The 17,877-nt window shown below is 45.3% G+C and overlaps 1 protein-coding gene, 1 long non-coding RNA gene and 1 pseudogene across 4 annotated transcripts in view; 1 reads left to right on the forward strand and 2 right to left on the reverse strand.

Annotated features, from left to right (window-relative positions):
• LOC115636587 (zinc finger protein 154-like) overlaps positions 1-17,877 on the forward strand; it is a 658,270-nt gene that overhangs the window by 405,759 nt on the left and 234,634 nt on the right. The gene's annotated exons all lie outside the window — the stretch shown is intronic.
• The window catches only part of LOC115636545, a 1,011,845-nt pseudogene that overhangs the window by 146,033 nt on the left and 847,935 nt on the right, over positions 1-17,877 (reverse strand).
• On the reverse strand, positions 12,207-16,388 carry LOC115636811. The gene is made up of 2 exons (XR_003997075.1): positions 15,896-16,388; positions 12,207-14,201 (listed from the first exon to the last, which is right to left on the reverse strand). It is a non-coding gene; the product is annotated as an uncharacterized LOC115636811 (long non-coding RNA).

The following is a 17,877-nucleotide window of genomic DNA, read 5'->3' on the forward strand; positions in this document are numbered from 1 at the left end:
AAAATGATTTTTTGGTTTTGTTTCAGCAAGAAAATTGGAAAAAATATTCATTTTGGGTCAACCTGAATGTCTATTATTGTTATTATAATGTTGGTTAGGCTAGCTAGCAAGGGGGAAAATAATTTGCACATATCTATTTGTGTAAAAGGGCATGCAGCCTGGACTTCGAGGTGCACAGTGGAAACATGCCCATATTCTGTTACTAGTCAGTGGGAAGCTTTAATTTTTATGTGGTCTCCAAAGCCCTTTCCAGCATCATGTAGAAGATGTGGGAATCAGGAAAAAACAAGGATTTGTTTAAATTGCAAGTGAAGAATAACTCAAGGTTTTTAAAAATATATAAAATCACTTCTTCCTGACTGGGAATCAAACCCAGGCTGTGGCAGTAAGAGTGCCACATCCTAACCACTAGAGATGCAATGATAGCTTTCTTCTCACTTTTACTACACTTTCCTAGGATACTTTCTGTCCAATTTCTGAAACTACTCCATTGTCCACTTCCTGAAGGGCTAAGAGCAGAGTGTAGGAACCCCTGTGCTCAGGGGCACAACCTGAGCCCAACCCAAGACACTGAAACAAACTCAAATGATGCTTCAGCTTCCTCCAACAGGATCACAGAGCAACACAAAGAAAACTCATTAGGAACAATCCTCCTCTGCCTTCATTTACCCGATCGCAGCCATCGCAGCAGCCAACTCTTGAGGGAAGGACACTGCGCTGATAGGAGCTCTGGCATAGAGACCAAGGGAGGGGTGTTGCTCCCCCTCGATGTGGGCTGATCACATTCTGACTCTGTGTAATGGAGCTCTGAGCTTTGCCATCTTGTGAGTTCTGTGTCCTCAACTAACAGCCAAAGTGCTGAGCCCCCCGAACCCTTCTGCTGGGAGCATGGTGATTGCACAACAGCTGCAAGTACTTTTTCCCCTCTCCTTGTCCTCCTTGGCTTCCCCAGACCTTCCTCACAAATGGCTCTATCAGACGCTGGAGGGATCTAGCGACCTGCAGGTTTTCCTCACCCACCTCTTAAGGTGTCACTCTTCTGCAATAGTCACAGACCAAAATGAAACAAACTCTCTATGCTCTTTGGCAGGTCATATTTCTTCCTCTCTCTGAGCTTCAGTAAAACATGAAGAGAGACCAAACTGACATTTGCATCCTCTGTTAAGAGAGGATTTTCTCCTCTTTCATTTTACTCCAGGCAAGAAGAGGGAATAACCATTTAATGGATGACTGCAGAGAGAAAAGTTTGGTCTTTATAAATAGGACAATGATCAATTGGTCTCCATGTCCACTGACAGTAGGACAAGAAGTAATGGGCTTAATCTGCAGCCAGGGAGATTCACATTAGATGTTGGGAACAGCTTTCTAACTCTAAGGGCAGTTAAGCTCTGGAATAGGCTCCCAAGGGCATCTGTGGAAGCTCTGTTCTTGGAGGTTTTTAAGAACAGATTGAACAAACCTCTGTCAAGGACTGTCTGCATATACTTGGTCCCATAGACAACCTGCTCTGTCTCTGATTCCCATCTTCTGCTCCATGCCTGGGACGGCTGCTGTGGGCACTTGATCCCACATGCCTCTGACACATCATCTCTGCTTGGCCCTGCCTCAGCAGAGAGGGCTGGATTTCATGACCTCTCCAGAGCCCTTGCAGATGTACAGCTCTATAATTCGATGCCATTGCAATATAATATAAACAACAACAAAAGTGAAAACACCCCAATCTAACATCTAACAATTCAGCATGAACTGACATTCCACAGCACAAAGTGACAATATGTAGGAGTGCAAAGCCCGACAATTCAGCACCACGCAAATGAATGCGCCATAGGGCAAAATGACACACTGCAAAAGAGCTCAGCTCAAACCAATGCAACACAAGGCAGTGCAAAAACCACACAACACGAAACAATGCATCAGAGTGCAAAGTGACACTGTGCAAAACAGCTCAGAGTGGAACAAGGACACAGCACAAACCCACACAATAGAATCATATAGAAAGGTAGGGCAATGAGGGACCCTGAGAGTCAGGGCCAAGTATCCCTAGGCCACCTCTGACATGTGTTTGCATAACCTCTTCTTAAAATCCTCCAATGAAGGAGATTCTACAACTTCCCACTGGACCTTCTGCCATGCAATCGACAATGCTTGTCTTGTGATTAAAGGCCAGGCTGTGACACAGAAAATTTGGATTCAGTTCCCAATTTGGCCCCATTATTCTCTGTGCAAACATGGACAAATTACATCACATCTTTGGGACTCAGTTTTCCCATCTGTAAAATGGGAAACACCCTCCCACACTTTGTCTATTTGCCTGTGAGCTCTTGGCACCAAAGACTCTCTCTCTCTCTCTCTCTCTCTCACTATGAGTTGTACAACACCTGGCAGAATCAGGGTCCCCACATTTGGCTGGGGTATCTGCAGGGGGATTAAAGGGAAGGGCTAACCATCACACTTCATGTCTCAAACTCTCTGTGGCTGGGGGTTCAGGAGGGACTTTTCCCATGTAATAACATATGAAATGGGTCATTGTGCAGATGGTGGGGAAGAGGTTAGAGTTTCCTTTACTATTTCTGGCATTGGCCACTCCCACAGACAGGATATCTGCTGAGGGAGGAGAAATACAAGGCTTAATGGGACCATGGATCTATATGGTCATATGTTGTGCAGGTCTGGTCTTGATCATACTTAAGATTACTTCTGCTCCTGTTTTCCCTGCCAGCTCAGGACTCCAGCACCCTGTCTTGCTGAGCTAGGTGCTCCCATCTGCTCCAACACAGACCCAGGGTCTGAATTACTTGCCCCAAAGCTGCAGGTTTACAGGAAAACAGAGACCAGAAGAGGGAGAAAAGAGTCTTATAACTAGCACTTTAGACCAATCCACCATCCTCATACTACAAAGAATATGACTTATGAACCCTAGTTTTCATTAATATTTGATGAATGCTTTAGGGAGGTTCAGATGGCACATCTCTTTCAACATGTTTCCTGGAGCTCCATCAGTTCTGCGGTGTTGGAATCTCCCTGCTCACATTTTAAGTGAACAAAAGATGGTGCTAGCATTCTGAGAAAATAATGGTGAACCTCAAAATCCTGCCCTGTGGGCCAGATAGTTAAGCAACTACCATCTTCAACCTCTACCATGTAGCATCCTGTCTGGCAGGAACTCACTGATCAATAGCTAGGGTGTGAAATCCTCTTTTTTTGTTGTTCTATCACTGTAGTCCCTACTTTCCTATTGCTTGTCTGTATAATCTCTGTTGGGTTCTGTGATTGTTTCTGTCTGCTGTATAATTAATTTGTTGTGTGTAAACCAATTAAGGTAGTGGGGTATAATTGGTTAGATAATCGTGTTACAGTATGTTAGGATTGGTTAGTTACATTTCAGTAAAATGATTGGTTATGATATAGCTAAGCAGAACTCCAGTTTTACTATACAGTCTGCAGTCAATCAGGAAGTAAGGTGAGGAATGGGAATGTGGTTAGGGGAAGTGGAATTATGTTTTGTTAAGGGGGGCAATAGGAACAGAGAATGGGAACAGGGACACAGACAAGGCTCTGTGGTGTCAGAGCTGGGAAGGGGGTACTGAGGAAGGAAATTGGAATCATTGCTTGCTGGAAGTTTACCCCAATAAACTGAATTGTTTGCACCTTTGAACTTCATGTATTGTTGCTCTCTGGTCACATGAGAAGGACCAGGGAATGGGAGGTGATGGGATAAACCCTCTAACAAGTATGTCTTTTAGGATGTGAAAAACCCCAAAGCTAGTATAATTAAGCTGACCTAAGCAGTGGTTAGATAGTGCTAAATGAAATAAAAGATTGTTTTGTCAACATAGCTATTACAGGGATGGAAAACCCCTCCAGTAACCATAGCAACTGTCTATTCCCCAGTGCTGCAGCAGTTTTTCAAGTGTAGACAACCTCAGAGTGAGACCAGATCTGGCTCCATGGATGCTCAGGCCCTAAGACAATAGCAATGACAATACACTAATGCCTCCGTAGTTGACAGGATTCAAACTTGCATGGAGCAACCCCAATGGATTTCTAGCCCATCACCCTAACCACTCAGCCATAACTACTTGATGGTCAGCTACTTCCCTACACAATGTTTCTGTTCTCACAGAATTGTCACTTCAAATGGCTCAGAGTGTGCAGCTCCCCCAGCACACTTATGGCTGTGCATTAGTGTAAGTGTGTCCATGGCTGAACAGGAAGAGTTTCTGCCAATTTCCTTTCCAGCTGGAGCACAATGAGAGTGTGTTTATGGATGACGACATTGCTAGAGATGGTTGTTCGTTCCCCGCACTGACAATTCAGACAGTCCCTTTCCTATTCAAATCTCCACCATATCATTCCAATAGCAGGGGGCAGGATTTCTCTGGGGCACTGAAATGTTTCAGGGGATTGGTGTGTGAGCTCAGCCTTGCATTCCATCTCTGATGTTTCATGGACTAACAACAGCAGCATAAAGAAAGAGCAGAGCCAATGTCTCCCTGTCAGAGGTGAAGGTGGCCACGTCCCCTCTGTCTGACCATCACCATTGCAGGAGAGAAGGGTTCACTGGAATCGAATGCCCTGGCTCAGACCAGAGACACAAGGAGGTTTTGCTGTTCACAGATCTGTGCAAACAAAATTGTGTCTCTGTGTGAAATTGAGGAGGGAAATGAAACGTCCACATGGTGGCCCAATGCCTTAAGGAATGTGGGTGAAGGACTCTGGCTGAGAAATTATTTAACAGGAATTTGTATCAATGTATTGCCCTGATTAAAAGCTATGGCTGTAAGGCAGCCACTGTTGTTAGTACTTGAACCTGCGTGGAGACACCTGAGTGGGTGTCAAGTCCATTACCTTAATGAGGGGTAGTTGATTATTTTATCAAGATCCAATTTTCTTGGTCAAGGTATAGTCAATGTTTAGATGACAGAGAAAATAATACACTGATGATAATAAAAAGTGTAACCCTTCTGCCAGGCGGAATTAATAGCAGCAAGGACTGGGTTCAATACATAGGGGTCCCTTCCCTACAGCATAATGCAAACCAGCTCGAGCCCACACCCAGTGACCTGGGAAAATCTTACACACATATCCCTGGGCACCTCAAAGAGGCAATATTTCCCCTTTCACAAGCACAGAGTCTCGGTGTAGCAGAAAATGTTTAATAACATGAGATAAACAAGATAGCATTAAATTGAGAAAACACTTCATCTGGGCTGTGTCCTTTTCCCTGGGCTCTTCAGTCCAGCAACCCAAAAATCACCCACAGTCCCAAAAGTCCCTCAACCCAAAAGTCTCTGTCCCAGGTCAATGCAGCCCCTGAGTTCAAGAATCTATCTGCAGGGGCTCCCCCCCGCCAGCCTGGGTAGAAAGGGGCACCATATGTGGTCCAGGACTGCCCTCCCTCTCCATGGGATTCTGCTTCCGCCTTCCCCACGAACTCCTCAACTCTGCTCTGCTTCTGCCAGCTGCTCTGCTCCACCAGCTGCCCTGTGATGCGCTCCAGCCGTCCCCTCAAACTGCTCGGCTCTGCTCGCTCTGTAGACACTCCAAGTGTCCCACCAACTGCTCTGCTCTGCCAGCTGCTCTGCTCTGCAATATAGTTTCAGGCTCCCCCACTAGTTAGCACATCACTCAGTGATCTCAGCTCAGCAATTTTAGTTCTCTAATGATTTCAGCTCATAGTAGAGAAGCCCCACTACTGGTGCACCATTAACCCAAAGTGAGTTCAGCTCAGGGGATCGTACAGTTGTCAAAGTAACCATTTTCAGATGCTGTGGGCTATGCTAGGCGGGCTGGGTGTGCCTGTGCAAATGTGATTAGCCTCTGAAATTCTTTTCTACACTCACCATAATTCACCACCAGATGTCAGGGTAGAGCTCATACTGACTCTGCTTACAGAGGTATATAGAAATATTTTGCAGTCACTATGGGCATAAGTATGATGATTGCTTTGTGTTTCACTCTTTATATCTGGCACCTTTCCCTTTAGTTTTGTAGTTTATCAAGGGTAAAACTAAACATCTCTTCATATAAAAGGGAGCATTTGTGTTCATTCCTGCTAGCTACACAGGGGCTTGATATAGCTGCTTTCAATCCTCCAGCTCTGCTGGGATAAGTAACATTTCAGGCTGTCACTGAACTGAAGAAGGGAGATCATTTATTGACAGGTTATGCCTCCTCTTAAAGGCGTTTGTCTGGCTGGCAGCCCTGGTTCCCAGGTCTCTCCTGAGGAAAGAAAGTTTCTGTGCAAAATACTAAGACTTTTAACAGAGAGGAGGGAAAGGCGATGGCCACATGATGGGGCCAGTATGTACCACAACATGGTTCTTTTATGCGGGATGACTCTTAACACTGACTGATCTCCAATCCCTTGTGTGCGAAGAGATGTTTAGTTTTGCACTTGGGAACCTGTAAGGCTGAAGCAATTTCATGGATGATGACACTATGATTGAAGGGTTATTTAATGTTGTAAAAATTGTTAAAAGCACATAGCTTAAACTTGAGCTGCCTGTTATTAAAGGCTGGTTTCCCCACGTCAGTTCCATAAGCTCTGCTAGAAATGCCCTGAGTTCTCTTATGCCTTGGTGAGAACCAAAAGGAATTGTCCCCCATTGCCCTTGGCTCCAGGCTGGTTTTTCTTGGGAGGGGACATGGAATTGATTTGTTTGCTGTTGAGAAGGGAGCCAGGCCAGTTCTCAGGGAATGAGAACTCCCAGCATCTTCTCAGCCCAACCCAGGCTACTGCCCTGTCCCAGCCTCTGTTCCCCTGGGGGCCCTGCATGTTTGACTCTAGAGCAGGCCAGGAGCAGCATCTGAGGCAGAGGACAGCCTGGGCTGGGCAGATGCTAGGAGCAGAGCACCAGAGGCCTCTACTAGCTCCCTCCTCAGCAGCAAACATTCAGTCCCCACTTGCACCCTGGGACAGCAGCCTAGCACTAAGGGCCATGCCCAGTGGGGGGTTCTCCTTTTCCTCAGATGAGCAGGGACCTGAGGGTGTTTCTGGCAGAGCAGCTGGAACTGAATTGGGAACCAGCTTTTAATAACAGGCAGCTCATGTTCAGACTAATTTTGTTACAATTTTCTTTATAATGTAAAAAAATTCAAAAGTAAACAGGCAGGAATTATTGGAACTCTTTTCTCCCGGGTTTTTCATGATATGGGAGTCAGGTTCATTCACTGTGCAGAATCAATGTGCTCAGAAGCCTGTTGCGTTTCATTTCTTAGGTTCTGCTGTAGTCATGTGGCCATTTCCTTCCCCTTCTTTCTGTCCAAAGCGCAGAGCCCACTTCCTCCAGGGAGAGAAGGACATCTTTCTTCTTTCCTTCCTCAACAGCCCCCTTCGTTGGAGAGCCCTTTGCTGGGATGTGTGTGGGGAACAGCCATTCCTGAGGATTAATTTCACACCATATTTGGTGTTGATCTATAGATTTTACAGCCAGACTAGATCACTAGGTACCTCTGCTCTGACCTGATTCAGAACAGAGTCCAGAGAATTTTACCCAGTGACTCCTACATCCACCCCAAGATCTTCTGGCTGAACGAGGAGGGTTCATTCAGAAAGTCATCGTGTTTGGATGTAAAGGTGTAAAATGATGGGGAAATTGGCCCCTCTTTCAAGTTTTAATGTTGTAACTTCTACATCTAGACCGAGGTGGCCCACCTGAGCCCGAGAAGGAGCCAGAATTTCCCAATGTAACTGCCAGACATGCACCTTTGTATGCAACCACTGAGTCACTTGTGAACCTTCTCTTCATTATCATTATCCCTTTGAAATAATGATTGTGGTGGACACTTGGCTTTGTATCCCAGAGTGCCCTGGACGTCTACAGGCTGTATTAGCCAATCCAACCATTCAACACTTGCAGATGGGCACCTCTGTATTGTGCCTGAGTCTTGTACAGCTATGAAAGGCTGGCAGATGTCAATATTTTCCCCTCTTTTTAACCAGTACTCATACCAGGCCAGGCCAGGGCTGGGAAGAGAGAGAGAGAGCAGCAGGTTTCCCATGTTGTGTCCTTCTCTCTTTTTCTTGACTAGTTTCTCCTCTGCACAACTGGTACTTTTGTTTTCTCTGGTGAGCCTGGCTAACTCAGTTGGTAATGCATCAGACTTTTAATCTGAAGATCCTGGGTTTGAGTCCCTGGTCAAGTAATAAACTACTCACTATACCTTTAAAAAATGTTTTTCTGGAGTCCTCTTTGGTGTTACTTTTTCTCTTCAAGACTTTGCCTTTCCTAAGAAGGGCCTTTGTGTTGCGGGGAATTGAAGGGGCAACTTCCTGACATCCCCTCTGTCCTTGTAGCCTGGAGGAACAAAGGCCACTGGGCATATAGCATGTTCCTCCCCTGCACGTGCACAAACACACACGCACACAGAATATCCATAAGAAATTAGACTCACCTGCTGCCTTCCCCTGTCCTGCTGGATCCCCAAATGACAATGCTCTTCAACCTAAACCCATGTCCCATCTACTTCCAGTGCCCCTCAGTCCCAATCCTCAGCCCCTTCTATGCTCACAGCTCTTCACTCCCAACCAGAGCCTACTCCTCTTCACCTTTATCCACTGTCCCAACCAACAGCTCCCTCCTTTTTACACTGCTCCTCAATCCCAACCCACAGCCCCCTCCTATAAAGTGCATTGCTCGGGGGGGGGTATCATTTTAAAAGTCTTGATTTGTTGAATATTAATATCTTGTTGGATTGTGTGTGCTCGCATTGGTTGGGAATTTATGAAGTTTTGCTCTCTGTGCCTTACTGAGATATGTTATGAGGTTGGGAAATGCCCCCCACCAGCCTTTCAGGTGTGACAATGGAGGAGCCAGACTCGCTGCTGGCCCATTGAAGGTATCTACACTCCCAGGGACTATCCCAGGAACTGTGTACAATACAGGCTTCTCCGAGATAACACAAAGACAATGGACACTGCTTGACTCACATTGTAGCAAAGGAGTTTTCTAGCAAGTTGGAAGAAACTGTGAAAGAGACATCATGATTGGCCTCTCTCCCCCACAACTCAGCAGCTGGAAACACACCTGGAGGACAAAGACTGAACTGATTCAGAAATCAGAAGAGAATAACAATAATACTTTCAAACCAAAGTCCCCAAACAGACTAGTATTGGTTTTTCAGCAGAAAATGTTCAGTTTGTGGAATTTTGTTTTCTCAGTCAGACCTTGCCAAGGGAAGCAGGAAGAAAATGTTTGAGTTGCCTCCTTTAGAACAGCTTGGCCTAGACATTAGCTCTGGTTCACTGTTCTGGCCTTGCTCGAGTTGAGGGTATTTTAATAATGTGGGCAGGGCCCAGGGTGTTTGGGGGAGATGATGAGGATGTTACCTTTTGAGATAAAAACTAAGAATTACAGGACTAGAGAATTTTTTTTTTAGAAATGTGGAATTTAGATATTTAATTTAAAGCATGGAGGCTCTGAGTTTCTCAGAAGGTTTTTGTTTGCAGGAAGCGACATTGCTAGAGCTATTATTGTACCCAAGGAGAGATGGTTGTCTATAAAGGAGGGTGAAGACTAAATGCAGCCTATAAGGATGGGATTTGAACCCATGCATACAGTGCATTAGCAGTTCATCACCTTAACCACTCAGCCACCTTATGTAATCTGTCAAGAAAGAGACAGGAGGAGAAATCTAAGGTCAGCAGAAATAGGGACACTAAGGAGTTTTTAATTACTAAGCAGAAGCACGGGCAGAATGAGCTCCCCCCTCACATCCAGCGAGTAACTGGGGGAAACACTTCAGGAACAGACCATGTTTGCATAGACACACCTACTCTGCCTAGATATGCAGCATGATGGGGCCACTTCCCCAAAATGACCAGTTTTGGCTAGTGGTGGGTTACAAATCACTTTAGGATTGAATAGAATGAAATGTTATTATCCTTCCTGCATGAGTGAAAGGCAGCAGAACATACCTAGTCAGTCCTGATGGAGGGGTAGGTGGGTGAGGAATCTGTCCATCAAAGTCCTGGAGATCATGATTTCATACTGCTTTCATGGGCATATAGCTCACTGGTAGAGTGTGTGACTGCTAATCAAGTGGTCCTTGGTTCAAACCCCTGTGTTCTCTTGTAATCTTCCTTCATTTTTTAAAAAAAAGGAAAACAATTTCATTTCCATTCTCCATTCTGTTCAGGAGCTCCACTATATGGGGATGCTTGAAATAAATGAATGTAAACACTCAACATTTAGCTGTCCAAATGCATAAAAACCTAGTGAACCTGTCCATCAGCAGAAATCAGTTCCAGTCCTCTAAGCGTCTAGTTTATGTTTTCATCAATTAAACAAAGGTATCATATGAATGTACATTTGCAGATCCCTCTTCTCCAGAAGCTATGCTGTGCAGAAGAACAAGAACCACATCCAGCTGCAGTTCAGGAGTCTGATGACCAAAGAGACACCAAATGTTCTGAGGGCTGGAGAAAAATGCCTTCTAGTGAGCTATTGAAAGAGCTCAACTTGTTTAGCTTATCAAAAGAAGATTGAAAGGTGACTTCATTGAAGTGTTGAAGGGCCTTCATGGAGAGAAAAGATTGGCTATGAAATGGCTCTTTAATCTAGCAGAGAAAGGCATAACAAGACCCAATGGCTGGAAGGTGAAAAGAGACAAATTCATATTACAAATAAGACACAAATATTCAACGGTGAGGATGATTCACCACAGGAACCAGTTACCAAGGAAAGTGGTGGATTCACCATCTCTTGATGTAATTTAATGAAGACTAGATGCCTTTCTGGAATGTGTTTACTCCAAACGTAGCTATTGTGTCATACAGGAGGCCTGTGATATGCAGGGGGTCAGATTAGATGCTCTAATGGTCTCTTCTGGCTATAAAGTTTACTAATTTCTGAAAAACTGAGAGTAGCATCGGGAGCAACATCTGCTGTTTTCCTGTCTAACCAGCTTGCTTCCTAGAACAAATGCTCCTTGAGTGGGATGATCCACAGGGAGTAGCTCAAACCTGAAAAGTGCCTGGCCAGGGGCAGGACATTGCCACAGCAAGGGAGGAGTGTGGCAGTGGTATCACAAAAGCCTTTGGCATGACCTCAGACTATTGGTCAAAGGTGGTGGGGAGGTGGTGACCTCACAGAGAGATGCTGACATTAACCAGGCAGGACAGGGGTGAGGGAACAGGGAAACCTCAGAGACCTCTGTGGCTTTGCTTCAGCAAGTCTACTTCTCCAGGTCTCTCTTTGAGGACTGAGAGAGTATTTGGGTTTATGGATGTGAGTGCCAAGAGGAACCTCTTTTGAATTTTCTCCTTCTCTTTTAGTGATTTTACTAGAAAACAGCTGTCCCTGTTTAGAAGGTACCCTGCTTCCAGCCCCGGATTCGCCCCCTAATCATCCTTCTGCCACTCAGAGCCACAGATGTGGAGGTGCTGAAGGAGGGAGGAGTGACTCTAGGGTGGTGTTCTTCTTGAAAGATGGCTGGCAGAAAGGTGGTGCTCAGCTCTGTTTGTGACCTGCCCAGTTGCCTCACTGCCAGGAGATGCAGACATTTCTGTAAGGGCATTAAATGGGATATTTGGCTTCTGAGTGAATGTGAGGAATGTGCAATTATGAGCAGGCATTTCCATCACTCTTTCAACTGCTTTGCAGGGCCCCAGTGACCTAATGGGTAAGGTCTTGGCTTTCAAAGCTGAAGATTGTGCATTCATAATCCCATCTGGGGTAAAAAACTCCTTTCATATTGCAAAGAAGCCTTGGTGTTATTTTCACCAACAAAGCTGGGAGACGTTTGAACACAAAGTACTGGATCTTGGGAACAATGGCCCAGAAACAGCATCTTTCACTTGACAAGTGCTTTCTAGACCCATCAGTAGCAAACAGTTAATACTAGTGTTTGTCTGAGAATAGAGTGAAGGGAAGTGTTTACTATGACACCTCAGTGAAAGAGCAAGGCTGTTCTGAAAAAGAATGGATCTGTCTGGAGGCAAAGCAGACCTTGAGAATGAGCAACAGTGTGAAAAGAGGTTAAAATGTGTGTTAGGTGTTAGTTAGGTTGATCTGACAAATTTCAAGAAAATACTAATGCTCATAGACTAATGCAGACACTGATCTTTTACTGAGAGTTCATTGAGAAATATTTTCCTTAACTATGTTATGGAATATTGGGTGGGCTATGAAGGCACTGTTGCAGGGGGGCAACAGTTGGGGTTCGTTTGCCCGGTGTGCGTATCCCCAATGACCACACCGGAGTGGAGAAGCAAGTATATTTATTTGAGTCAAATAAGGTGCAAGGAGATATAAAATCTCAAATCATGCATGCATCACTATCCGTTGCCATGTCTTATATACCTTACTTGTTTACAAAGATGTTCACAGGTGCTACAATTCATCATTTACAATTCATTAACTACCAAATCTTTTAATTAACTATAACCTTAATCCATACTACTAACCCCCCCTTTGATCGATTACATCTTGTACCATGAACAAAAGAACACAAGAAAATGATAAATGATTACATGTACTCATGCTAATTTTAAAGGAACATATTGTTTAGCTCGAAAGGCAGTCGTAGGCCTGAGAATGTAAACTTCTGACCCCATGTCATATTGCCAGTTACCTGGAGCCCTGCACCCCCCAACAATCCCCCCTTTGAGAATACTCAAAGGCCTTTCATTGAGTTTTCTCATATTCATTACTTAGAATAAGGTCAAAGGGCAAGCCACCTGATGTTGGCAGCGAGACTGCCCTAAGGGGGTACATTTCTATTGGCTGACGGAGGGCAGAAAGACAACTTTTACAACAAGGCACTCCTATCTGCAGACCACAGCAGAAGAGCAAACCAATTGCTATTACCACTAGCAGGGAGGTAAAAATGCTTTTAAGCCACCCAAAACAATTACCAAAACCCCAAGAACCCCACCAATTATTGTCACTATTTTGCGTTATGTGAGTGACAATGTCACGCAACTTAGCCAGTCTTTTCAATGCTTTGGCTGTGATCAGAAAGGTTAAAGCAACAGAGACCCTTAAATTCCTCACAGCCATGATTATGCCTTAAGAGGAGGTAGTCTATTGCAGCGCGATTTTGGAGTACCCCTTCTCGGACCCCTGTGAGTTCCGAGGCCAAGTCAGAGATTAAAGTGGAAGTTAGATTAATGGACTTGGCAAGGGCACAGGCCACTTTAGCAAGCTGGAGTTCTGCATCTAAGGCCAGGCCTGGGACTCCGACCAATGAAGTAGCAAGGGCTATGGCCTGAGATTTAGACACCAAGTTTACCTTAGAATCACATGTTTCGTCCAGAGGCAGGCCAGGGCTCGGGGTAGGTCCAGGTGTCTTTAAAACTAGAGCATGGCCAGGGACAACCCCCATGGTTAATCGTCCGAGAGAACAAGGGCCTCCCGAACTGTTAGCTGGGACATTGGTAAATGCGGTTAGTCCACAGAGCAAAAACCACCCACGGGGAAGATATAAGTGTGCATAAAAATAAGAAATCGGGGTTGGGGAAACAGAACAATTCATCTCATGGTTGGTTAAATTAGTATCAACCTTCCGTGCCCCTACAATAGTAAAACAGGAAGTAACATTTGAGGACATGGCCATTAGCCTATTCTGAAGAAGATGCTGGTTTGTATAGGGCTTAGGACTTGAGATAGAACCAAACTGAGACAGATGCCCAGGTGTCAATTTAATATTGAAACCAGCAAGTTTAGTATATTTGTGAATTTCTTGCAAGGGCATAGCCACCCCCACAAAACAAGTAGTAAATACAGACCCTAAAGTGTAGCCACTCCCTACACAAAAGTGGGAAGAATTAGAGGCTGTGACAGCTAAAAGGGCCCACCAGTTATTTTCTGGGGAGTGGAAGGATAAAGGGGCCAGCTGTCCAGAAACAGTAAACACCTATACAAGTATTAAAAACATGGCCAAATTAGAGTTATTTGCGTTTAAATAATAACTTGAGTCCCAAATCTTCTGATGCTCCGGTCCCAGTAGGCTGAACCGTCCACTACTCGGGGTCTGGATTCTGCGGTGGAGGAACAGCTTTTAGTCGGGAGTAGTGAATCCAGCTTTTGTGTCCCTCTACTTTAGCTGCCGTGTGGGACACCAGTAAGGCGAGATAGGGTTCTTTCCACTTTTCCAGGAGGTGTTCGTCCTTCCAGGTACGGACGAGGATGAAGTCACCAGGCTGTAGGGAATGGACAGGTGCATCCAAAGGGAGTGGCTGAGAGTCCTTAACGTACCTGTAAAGAGAACATAAAACAGCAGACAGAGAACACATATACTGAGACAAATATTCACACCCAACCTCCCATTTCCCTAGCAGGATTGGGGTACCATTCATAGGCCATGCCCTTCCAAACATAATCTCGAAGGGGCTTAAACCAAGTTCTACCCTTAGGAAGAACCCGAATGCAGAGTAAAACCAAAGGTAGGGCATCGGGCCACTTTAAAGACACTTCCTAACATATTTTGGCTAGGTGCCTCTTGAGTGTCTGATTAGTGCGCTCTACCACTCCACTGGCTTGTGGCCTCCAAGGGGTGTGAAGTTTCCAGTTGAGCTGGAGGATATCCAAGACATTCTGCACAATTTTTGAGGTGAAGTGTGTTCCTGGTTAGACTCCATTCATCGAGGCAGGCCAAATCTAGGAAAAATCTTTTTAACAAGTTTAAGAGCCACAGTCTTAGCAGTGTTTCTTAGTTAATACTGTGATCCTTCTTTCGATGAGCCTTGCAGTCCATTACCGCTACCTTTAAGGGGAGTTGTTCGGCTTCCAAAAGCCGAAGAATTTGTAACCCGTGCTTGACTGGAGAGCCCTGAGCCATCAGTAATCCCCTTTGTTTCCACAGACCTGCGTGGGCATGTAGCACACCAAAGGCATATTTAGAGTCCTTGAAGATATTAACTCTTTTCCCTTTTGACAGTTCAAGCGCACGAGTTAAGCCACTATTTCGACTAGTTGGGCTGAGGTTCCAGGGGGCAAGCTTTTTGCCTCCACAGTTTCATGGAGAGACACAACAGCATAGCCCACCCTTCTAAGTCCGTTTACAACAGTGCTACTGCCATCCGTGTACCACTGATAGTCTGCTTTAGGAAGAGGTTGATCTTTTAAATCCTGACGGCTGGAATACTGGGCATCTATAACTTCCAAGCAGTTATGTTCTTGGCCCTCTGTTTCTGGCAGCAGGGCGGCTGGGTTAAGGGAGGGACAAGCCTGCAGGGTAACTTCGGGGTTCTCTAAGAGCTTAGCCTGATACCAGGCTACCCAAGCTTGGGTGAGCCAGAGACCCCCCTTTGTGTCCAGTAAGGCTTGGACCATATGTGGAGTGTATACTTGTGTGGAGTGTATACTTGAACAGCCCCCCCCCAAAAGTCAGTTTTTCTGCTTCCTCTAACACCAGAGCTGTAGCTGCAACTGCCCGTAAGCATGCCGGCCACCCCTTAGCAACCTGATCCAATTGTTTGGAGAAATAAGCCACTGGACTTTTCCAAGAGCCCAATAACTGTGTAAGGAGTCCCAGGACCCCCCTTTCATTCATGTACATACAATTGAAAGAGCTTAGAAAGATCGGGCAGACCCAGGGCTGGGGCTTCCATCAATTTTCTTTTTATTAAGGTAAAGGCATTATTTGCCTCTGTTGTCCAGTAAAATGGTTTTTAATTGGTCCCTTTAACACGTTCATACAGTGGCTTAGCTAGCAGTCCAAAATCTGAAATCCATATGCAGCAAAATCCTGCCATTCCCAGGAATGCTCTGAGCTGCTTGCGATTCCGGGGAGTAGAGACTCGACAAATAGCTTCAAGCATCCCCCTTGAGAGCTGGCGTTCCCCTTGTCTGATCTGGAAGCCTAGGTAACGTACTTCGGGGAGGGCAATTTGGGCTTTATTTCTTGATATGCGATACCCCCGCAGCCCGAGAAAGTTTAAAAGACTTACGGTTGCCTGGAGACATACTTCTAGTCCCACTGCTGCTATTAATAAATCATCAACGTACTGCAGGAGAAGGACTTTGTTCTCATTTTCCCATCCTTCCAAGTCCCAAGATAAAGCTTGGCCGAAGAGAGTGGGGGAGTTCTTAAATCCTTGTGCCAGCGCCATCCAACACAGCTGCCTTTTATTCCTGTTTGTGTCTTCCCATTCGAAGGAGAAAATTTCCTGGGACTGGGGCATCCTTTAAATCAAAAACTGAGAAACATTAATACTGTCCCCCCACAGAGGCTAGCAGCGTCTATGGGTTGGGCACGAGGGGGTGTAGAGTCTTAACCCGCTCGTTGACTGCTCTTAAGTCCTGCACCAATCGATAACTGCCATCAGGTTTCTGGACTGGTAAGATAGGGGTATTCCAAGCTGAGTGACACTCCTGTAATACCCCACACTGCAGGAATTTATCTATAATTTTCTGTAATTCCTCCCTGGCCTCCTTCTAAGCATCAAGACTTTGCTCATATCTCTGTTCTGCTTCTGCCCGTGTCTTAGCTAAAACCTGGTTCCGCTCCACCTCAGAGAGGAGTGTTCGCAGAAGTACCTGGCAGTCATCCCAGTCAGGTTTATGACTAACCAGACAGCCTTCAAAAACTGAGATAAATTGGGAGGGATTGGTTGAGAATTCCCCTGCCTGCGCTTTAAAAGCCACTAGATCCACAGGATTAAAAGGAACATGAGAGTACACCTGCATAGTGGTTAACTCCTGAGTAGCCGTAGCATTGCAAGCGATTCGGGTTTCAGTAATTAAAGGGTACAAACCTGTGGCAGGCTCAATTGGCGGGGCTGAGGGGACTTTGTCACCATACAATGGGGGTGCCGTGGCCGAATATGACCCCGCTCCTGCTATTACAGTAAATAATGAGTTTTAAATATTTTCACAACTCTTCCCTAAGCCTATTGGAATCAAATTACACTGCTTCAAAATATCTGTTCTGTTCCATAATGACATAAATATCTGACCATACATATGCTCATTCCATTTACCAGTTCGCTGACAAAATAAGAGAAGTTGGAGGATCGTATTATAATTAATCAAACCCTCCGGTGGCCACCGTTTCTGATCCTCCAGCTGATATTGAGGCCAGTCTATTGTATAATATCTTTTTAGTTTACCTTTAGTTAGTTGATCCATTCCAAAGATTTTCCAATTACCGAGAATGCAACCAGAATGCATTCTAAAGGCATGCACGCTACCTTATCCTGTGACTGTCCCTGTCCCATTCCTTACCGGGAGACCCTGGGCGTCCCCAGGTCTCAGCAGGTGACAGATTAAACCCTTTAACTTATATCCTACCTTATCCCCAAGACCGGTTCCTCACCGTCGCTCGGGACCAAAGCTTCTCCACCTTCTGGGGCGTTGCACCGTTGTGCCTCCCGGGGTCGACCATACCAGACTTCGCTGAGGCCCCCAGTGAAAGCACCGGTGCGCGCTGTGCATCAGCGGTTGTCTCAATCCGTCAGCCACCAGAGAGGGTCCGGGCAAGGCTAATTTTCAGCCTCTGACGTCCTGCCGTGGTCGCCAAAGCCGTTGCAGGGGGACAACAGTTGGGGTTCGTTTGCCCGGTGTGCGTATCCCCAATGACCACACCGGAGTGGAGAAGCAAGTATATTTATTTGAGTCAAATAAGGTGCAAGGAGATATAAAATCTCAAATCATGCACGCATCACTATCCGTTGCCATGTCTTATATACCTTACTTGTTTACAAAGATGTTCACAGGTGCTACAATTCATCATTTACAATTCATTAACTACCGAATCTTTTAATTAACTATATTCTTAACCCATACTACTAACCCCCCCTTTTGATCGATTACATCTTGTACCATAAACAAAAGAACACAAGAAAATGATAAATGATTACATGTACTCATGCTAACTTTAAAGGAACATATTGTTTAGCTCGAAAGGCAGTCGTAGGCCTGAGAATGTAAA

The sequence above is a fragment of the Gopherus evgoodei genome, chromosome 1, assembly GCF_007399415.2.
Source record: "Gopherus evgoodei ecotype Sinaloan lineage chromosome 1, rGopEvg1_v1.p, whole genome shotgun sequence".
NCBI classification, from domain to species: Eukaryota; Metazoa; Chordata; order Testudines; family Testudinidae; genus Gopherus; species Gopherus evgoodei.